The sequence below is a fragment of the Cyprinodon variegatus genome, unplaced genomic scaffold, assembly GCF_000732505.1.
Source record: "Cyprinodon variegatus isolate N-32 unplaced genomic scaffold, C_variegatus-1.0 Scaffold582, whole genome shotgun sequence".
Classification (NCBI taxonomy): domain Eukaryota; kingdom Metazoa; phylum Chordata; class Actinopteri; order Cyprinodontiformes; family Cyprinodontidae; genus Cyprinodon; species Cyprinodon variegatus.
In genome coordinates this window covers 159,005-167,311 of record NW_015151035.1, presented here as the reverse complement: position 1 = coordinate 167,311, position 8,307 = coordinate 159,005, and positions in this window count along the sequence as shown.

Genomic DNA, 8,307 nt, shown 5'->3' with positions numbered 1-8,307 from the left:
TTTAACGGAGAGTCTCCAGACTGATTAGCGAGTGAAATCTTGAAAGCTTGCGAGATCAGGATGGTCTCACGAGGCTACAGATTTACTTCCATAAGGTGTGTCCAATAATTAGCATCACAGCTGTCTACAATCTTGATATCAGTCAGATTACAAGATTGTAATCTGGGTGTTGGACACCACAATCCATTGCTAATGTCTGTGACCTTAAGTAACCCTTCCCTTTTTACATTGAATTTAGATGCCGTATTTAGCACAGTGAAATTGAGCGAGTTAAATCTTAGTTGCTCAAAACATTGAGTTTGAATTTTGAAAGGCTGAATTTATTATATGCTTTTTTTAACACTGAAAAGTCAAACTGAAAAAAAAAAAACAGGTATTGAAAATGTATAGTAATGTGAATTTTTACCTTGAAGTCAAAATAACAAATAAAATTTCAACTATCTAGAATTAGTGACATAGATTTTTTATTTTTTTTTTTAGGTTGAAAATGTTTTCTGAATATATTTTAACACAGAGTAAGTACAAACATACCACATTTATATTTCAGTGACATTTTTAATTTAAATGCCAGTGAAACAGATTTACTTCCATACACCTTAATTTAATATGTCCTTTTAGTCATATGTTAAACCTTTTAATGGGGAACCATCATTTTTGTCCAAGTCAGTTTCTTGAGTTTATTTTTTTAAATAATTATGTTGAAGTATGGTTGGTAAGCAATGTTCAACTTTCATTTGTTCATTTTCATAGAATTACTTTAGTCCAATTCAACTTATTTCTGTCACCTTTGTGGGTTTTTCTTTTATTGAATGAGGGATACCAACAATTTTGTCCACATGTTCTATGTGTGCCTAACTGTATAATGGTGTCATTGCTATTCAGACTTGTCACAAAGCGTTTAAAGCAAATAGAAAGCTATACCCAAAAAGCTACTGAACTGGTGAGCAATAAAGAAGAAGAATGATGGAATTTCACCGACCTCTTTGACATATATTTTTATGAATCTGATAAAGAAACCTAGGTTTTTAACATCTGCTATTCTTCCTCTGTTCAGTTATTAAATGTAGTAAATAGTTTGGGCAGTAGATAAAGCATGTTTACCTTTTGTGTCCATCTAAGGGACGACAGAACATTTTTGGTAAGTGAGCTGTGCTTTCCTAGAGCTGCAGCTCGGCGCCTGTGGCTCTGTAACCTGGCACCAGGTGCAGGGAGCGGGCTGGGAGTATACTTGGCAGACAAACGGGGGAGCGGGCACTGTATTCAGGACAAGCAAGGACGCCTGCAGGTTGATTGAGTGCTTTTAGGTGTGGGTGACCTCCTTCGCTTCCCCGCGGTGGCAGAAGACAAGGAGACTAAATGGAAGAGAGCGAAGGAGATGAGGCTGCTTATGAACATTGTACTGATGCCTTCTGTCCCACTTGCACTTCCCTCCTTTATTTTGTCGCTGCACAAGCACTCATATATTTTGCATTATTATGAATGCTCAATAACCAACACACTTTGCTACTTGCTACCGCTACTTTGATTGTGATAACTATAATTTCAACTTTTTCAACTTTTAGGGCAATTTTCAGTCTTTACCAACACTTAGTTTTAACAGTGGAAATTAAGTGACATTAAAGCTCATTCAATAGGCTAAACATGTAACACATAGGCATAGCTTGAGGAAAAGACAGTTGAAATATAACAAAATTGCCTCCAAGCAGGCTCTTGTTACCACCTTCTTGGAAAGTCTGATAATACAAAGATGGCTGCAAATCAATATGTGCTGCAGCTCTAGGTATAATATCCCTGCTGATTATTGAATTGATACCGACATGTGTTTATTAGGATTTTGATTTTGATAAAAGAGCAAAAGAGCATAAGAAGGAGTATTGAAAATCACTGTTCAAAATCAGTCAGTGGTTTTGTATAATCATAACAACTGATCACATTTAAGTTGATTTTCAGGTAATATGTTGAAAAAAAGTAATCAATGTCATCTTAAATGGCATAAATACAAATTTTACCATATATGCATGGTGACCGAGGAAACTCAGAAGTATTATAGAATCCCATTAAATCTATACTGCATTTAGCAGGGGTACCAATTAAAAATCAGTTGGGTCCCAATAAATAAAATCATCAACCAGTAAAGGTTTGGAGACATTTTTAATCATAGGCTATTGCTCTAAACATAATTTAACACAAAAATAAAAATGAGGTGTTTTTTTAGATATTAATATTAAAAAATAGAACATTTTTCCATTTTAAAAGCTGTTTTTAAGTAGAAAACAACAAACGTTTATTTTGGTATATAGATAATTTCCTGATTCACATATTTTATAAAACACCTGAATCTTTGATTATGTTCAGGTTGGAGAATCCTGCTTCACAGCAATTTGAACCAAAGGTACTCAAAATGTGCAGGGTCATCTTTGAGCATGCCATTTCACTTCTTCCAGCAGTCCACACTTTCTCTCCTTTCTTTTCTCATCGTCTTCTCCTTCTTTCCCATCGCACGGCTTGCCACAGGTTTCCCTGCTGTGTCTAAAAGTGGCTCGCCGCAGTGACCTAGACTGACAGCTCATTGGTTAATTTGTATCACATGTAGCCTGGTCTCGGAAGCTCCGGAAGGAGGTACCATATTAACAGGGAAAGCGGTGCAAGGGATGTTAGACACTGTCGTCGGACAACATAAGGTAATTTACACATTTTTTAACCTCTTACACCCTAAAGGGGTATAAATAAATGTCTGCCTGACAAAAACACACAAAAGTAAATCACTTATAGCCTCACAGCTATTAGATTTAAGAAGAAACTTTTGGTACGTCTGTAAAGGTAAGATGTCATAGAATGGTTTTCTGGTATCAGCACCATTGTAGCTTTGACCCTGCCTGAAATATTAGGGACAAAATACAAAATATTTTGCATTTTTTGAACCTCGCCAAAATTTTCTTTGAAATAAACATTGCAAAACACTACCAAAATATTATTTATAGCACAAAAAAGTAGTACAGACTTTCAAATCTAAATGTTGTGTAAAAATATACCAAATTTGGACTCAATCAGATGAATCATATTTATTTTAGAATGGTATTAGTGAGAAATTTCTTAGGCGGAGAGGCCATTTTGGCACATTTATCCATAAATGTCACCAAACTGTGCCAAATGTGTTTTTTAGATCAATACTGGGGGTTTGTTAAAATTACGAGGTTACGTAGCAGCTGGACCCACCGGTGGGTCCGTAGGGTTCTAGGGGTTAAATCAGGTTGGATCCGGATTAGCCAGCAGGTGGGTCCTTATCTGGACCACGGTCCGCTAATCTGTGAACTCTGGCAACCAGTATTCTCCTAACAACCCAAAATTAGCTGCTCAAATTACCAAATTTGAGAGGTTTAAAAGCAAAGAATTATGACAATGTTGAATGTAAGATAAAAAGTTAAAGTCAAATGCATTCTGTTTAGAAGCGGTCGTTTTTTGGGGGAGGAAGGGTACGCTTTAGAGCGTATATGTCATTGAGAAAAACCTGAACTGTTCTTGACAAACATTTGGCTTGGATTATACTGTAGACGAGGTAGGGCAGAAAACTTTCATGGTAAATTAGAAACCGTAACCTTTTAAAAGCTTCTCATACCATTAAGACCTGTGACAGCCCATATCTCCAAAAAAAAAGGCACCTTGTAACCGGTTCTATTCCAGGATTGCTCTGCATTTAACTCTATCCATCTTCCCATGACGTCTTACCAACTTCCATTTCCCTGCAGAAAGAAAGCACCCCAACAGCATGCTGCTGCTACTCCCACGCCTCAGTGGGAAGGGAACGTCTTAGGACGATGTGCAGTTAGTTTTTTGGTTGCAGACCATAAGGTTATTTTACATGCCAATTACTAGAACTAATTATAATTTACTTCTAAAATTATTTTTGAAGTACACTCATTTTTTCTCCTTAGAAGATTAAAACTGTTGATCTCTGCAGCTTCTCTGTAGTTAATGGTCTCTCAGCTTCTGCTCTTATTATTGCTCTCCTATTTTTGCAATGCACTCTATTTCTTATTTATGTCAAAAGGCCTAAGCTTCCAAATAGGACTCATTGTAACACGTCCATGATTGTCATCAGAAGCGGATAGTTTCAGATCACAGGGACAGACGAGCACATTGATAGATGATTGGCAATCATCTGTCTAAAGAGGGTCTGTGACAAAAATATAGGAGACAAGCTTGGAAACCTGTCTGTGCAGACCTGTGCAGACATGAGAATAGCAGAGCTGGTGTGTGGGGAGCTGTCAAAAACTAAAGCATCTGCACCCGTTGGCTTTCCGTTGAGACTGAGGGGACGGGTGGGCTATTGGTTTCATGCCTGAAGGCTAAAAATGAAGATACAGATAGCAGCCCTTTTACACCCCCAAGCTTTAAGACTAGTAACTGGAGAGATGTGCTAATATAGGTGATTTAGGCTGGAATAGTTCTTACTTTGATGCAGCAGAGTTCAGGCTGCAAATTTACGAAGATAGCAGCCTACATTTCTTGGTGCAGTAGCAGAGCACTGTTCCAGAGGAGGCTGGATAAGAATACTCTTTGCAGATCTGTAGATATTTTTAGATATTTAACAAAAATAGCATATATTTAAATGGCAGAAAGTAAGTTCTGTTTTCTGCAAAGAACTACTTTTTCAATAGATTAGATGTATTATATCATTTTCACTGATTTATCCATTTATTTAGACAGTACCTCTGAAGTTAGTCACCTCTAGTAAAACGTGACCCTTATTGATTTGAACGTGATTTGGGTAGAAATAGCTACCTTTGCCTTTAATGAATAGCATCAGTAGAGTTTTTTGTTAACATCCTAGTTGGTTGGAGAGTTTTTTCCCCTCTATATTTCTTATGTGAGTTTGTAACAGTGCATTTAACTTAACAGTGCTGTAAATTTCAAGTGTAGAGCTGCGAAAAGACAAGTGGGTCCACCCACAAGATAAATGAGATGCATTCAGAGCCTCCCACATTCTTTTGTGTAGAGCGAGCTTTATTGGCATTAACTTAGTCCTATTTAGTCAATTACTTTCTTGTTTGACGTTCCTCTTTAAGATTGTGTAGATTGATCCATCTTCCACTAGAACCACTGTTTAAATATCCCTGCTGTGCCTCTTTTATTATATCTATTAACCCTGTTTTCCTCTTCCCATTGAAAGAGTATTGTCACTACTGCTTGTCCAGTAGTGTTAGGGTCCTCCCTTCTGCAAGTGTTAGATATGTTTCCCAGACCAAGTCTCGGACCACCAAAATTAGTGCCGCCAAGGGGATCGTCAGACCACCACAAAGTAGGCTAAGGCTGCATCTTTGGTAAGGGGGTTCTATACTAGGATTAAATCCCAGTTGAGGCAGCTAGGGCATTCTGAGTAAAACATTCTGCCAGGTCTGTGTGCAAAGGTCAATGACTTGCTGAGCAGACCCCTGAAGGGAGCAGACAGAATGACTCACTCACTCTTCTAAGGACAAGACTGGGGTCTTTCAGGAGTTCATCATAAGTGGGCAAACTGAGCTTTCCTAGATATCATTTTTAAATTTCATCCTTGATAGACACCGTCTTAAGCTGTATCAAAGGACTGGAGCTAACCCCCTTTCCCCACTCCAGTATGTCTAGTGTCAAAATAGAAAGTAGTCAAAAGTCAGGGCCTTATTCCAGTTTGCTCTGATGCTTAGAAATAAGCGGAACCTTCCTGTTAATATGTTAAGGGTTTGATGGATGATTGTTTTTCAATACACTGTGCTGAGCGCAACCTGTCACATGTCATCAGCGAAGTAAAACACAGTTGGTCTCAGATATGTGCTAAGCAGGCATGTGATATTTGTTGACTGGATGCACTCCAGAGAGAGGCAAACCCACCTCTTCAACAGTAGGGATACATTTCTTCCTCATGATTTGCATGGATGTTGTGTCTACATCTGTGTAAACTAACAGAACCTTTCTCATTCATTTTAGACCGTGTCAAAGTAAGTTGGCACTAAGAGAATGTCCTTGATCGGTTTGGTCTGAAAAGGAAGATTTCAAGACATGGTAGGAGTTACAACAGATGTTAAAGTAATGAGAAAAGTTATGGTTAAAAATACAAAATGATGCCTATCTATTCTGTTTGAACCCAAATGTCTATCATTTCACTGAAACTTGTTGACCATACTACTTTCAGTTGCAGTTTAGCTGTTTCACTTTGTCTTTAATGCTAATAAGTCCTTGATTCACCTCATCTGTTTCATAGCAGTAAAGCATCTTTATGTTTTTCCTTTTTTTTATTTCTCTTCTTTTGTCTGCGTTCAGAAAAAAACATCTTCAGTGTCCTGAATCTGTTCTCAGGGGGTAGGGGGTATTTCTGTTTCATTTCCTCATGCATAGCCTCCTCATGCAATTCACCCACAAAATCCCGGAGTGGATTTGAGAAGCCTCAAAAACTGTCTCAGTGGTCCAAGGTATTAGCAGGGGGTGGCAGCTGCAGGTATGGCGCCATGCAAAACCATTCATATCATCTTTAACTTATTCACATTTTATTTCATTATACTATAATGGGTTCTCACAGGACTTTATGTGACGGACCAAAACAAATGGTTCAGAATTGTAAAGTGAAACAATATGTAGATAAGTCTGAAACGTCTGATATGTATTTGTACTCACCCTCTTTAGTTCCACTACCGCAACCTGGTTTTCTTTTTATTTGTTTATATATATATATATATATATATATATATATATATATATAGAAAAGAATGAATGTAAGGGCACAGATCCAAAAGTATTTGAATTTAAATTAGAGATGGTTTGGATCATAAAAATAATAAGGTTTTTAACAATCTTGCATCAATATATAAATTGTCAAAAAAAATGTAAACCTAATAAAGAGAGTACTTTTTTTTTTTTACAAGTTTAATCTAAAAACAATAGTCAGATGTTACAACTGAACCCCAGTCGGCCTCGGCAGATGGCCGCTCACACTGAGCCTGGTTCTGCTGGAAGTTTCTTCCTGTTAAAAAGGAGTTTTTCCTCTCCACTGTCGCTACAAGCATGCTTAGTGTGAGGGATTACATTCGAATCAATCAGTCGATGCAATCAACTGGTTTTCCTTAGATAGAAAACTTTGAATCAATTTGACTGTATGATCTGGTTGAACTGTAAAGTGCCTTGAGATGACATGTGTTGTGAATTTGTGCTATATAAATAAACTGAGTTGAATTGAAATGAACAGATCCAAAAAAATTTTTGGGAGCTTTCAACATGCTACACAGTAATAAAAAATTTTTCAACTCAAGTACATTATAACAACATCAAAATGTTATTTATCAGCTTTAATCAGATGAAAGATGAGGCCTTACACAGAGATGTCAAACCGATATATTGTACAATAAATCAGGCTTCTAGTGACAGAGAAAGAATAGAATAACCTGTGTTATCAGTACATGCATTACTTGCATGTACTAATAATTTGTCATTAAGAAAACTGCGCTCCAAAAGTAATTTTGGAAAACCACAACTATAGAAAAGCAGCTATATAACATATTAAACCATTTAGCTACTAATAACACCCAATTATCTACTTAGGTATATGACAACTAAATTATTGCATCTAAGAACGTAATTGCGTCTTTGAAATTCCCAGACACATGTGAGCATACTCAAACGCATCCTGGCGCTAATCTGATATTATATTGTAGTAAAAAGCTTGTAAAGAAATGTACTGTTTTATGTTAATGGGACAACTACAACTGTTACATCTCTCCCTATAATCAGTAAATTGTCCCACATCATGTCCCACAATTGTCACATCCTGATAAAACCTCATTCCTAAACTGGACAATCTGCATACCTGCTAGACATTAAGCTAAATGTTGATAAAGTTATTGTATAACTTGTTTAAGCATATACTGTATGTTTGAGTTTAATCTTAAAAGCAGTGACTGCAGTAAAATAAAAACAAAGTTAAAAAAAATACTATACAAAAATACTTTGATCCCCTTAAAACAATGCTTTTGCATTAAATCATTGAGCTGCTCTAGTATCTGCTTGCTTTTTTCTGAGGTGGTGAGGGATCCGATGCTGGATGAAAGAGTAAACATGAAAAAAATAAACTTTTTGGAGGTCGAAAAGGTTCACTGACCCTAAAAATTTAACTTGTTTTACAAGGAGGGTCAGGGCTGGACTGGGAGATTTTTTTTTCAGGCCAGGAGTCTGACTGACATGACTGATTTCTTAGGTAGTAAAATAAAATATGGCTGGGATCGGTTTTGCTTTGTTAGGACCCAACTGAAAAATTAAACAAGCTTTTATAAACCAAATAGTAAG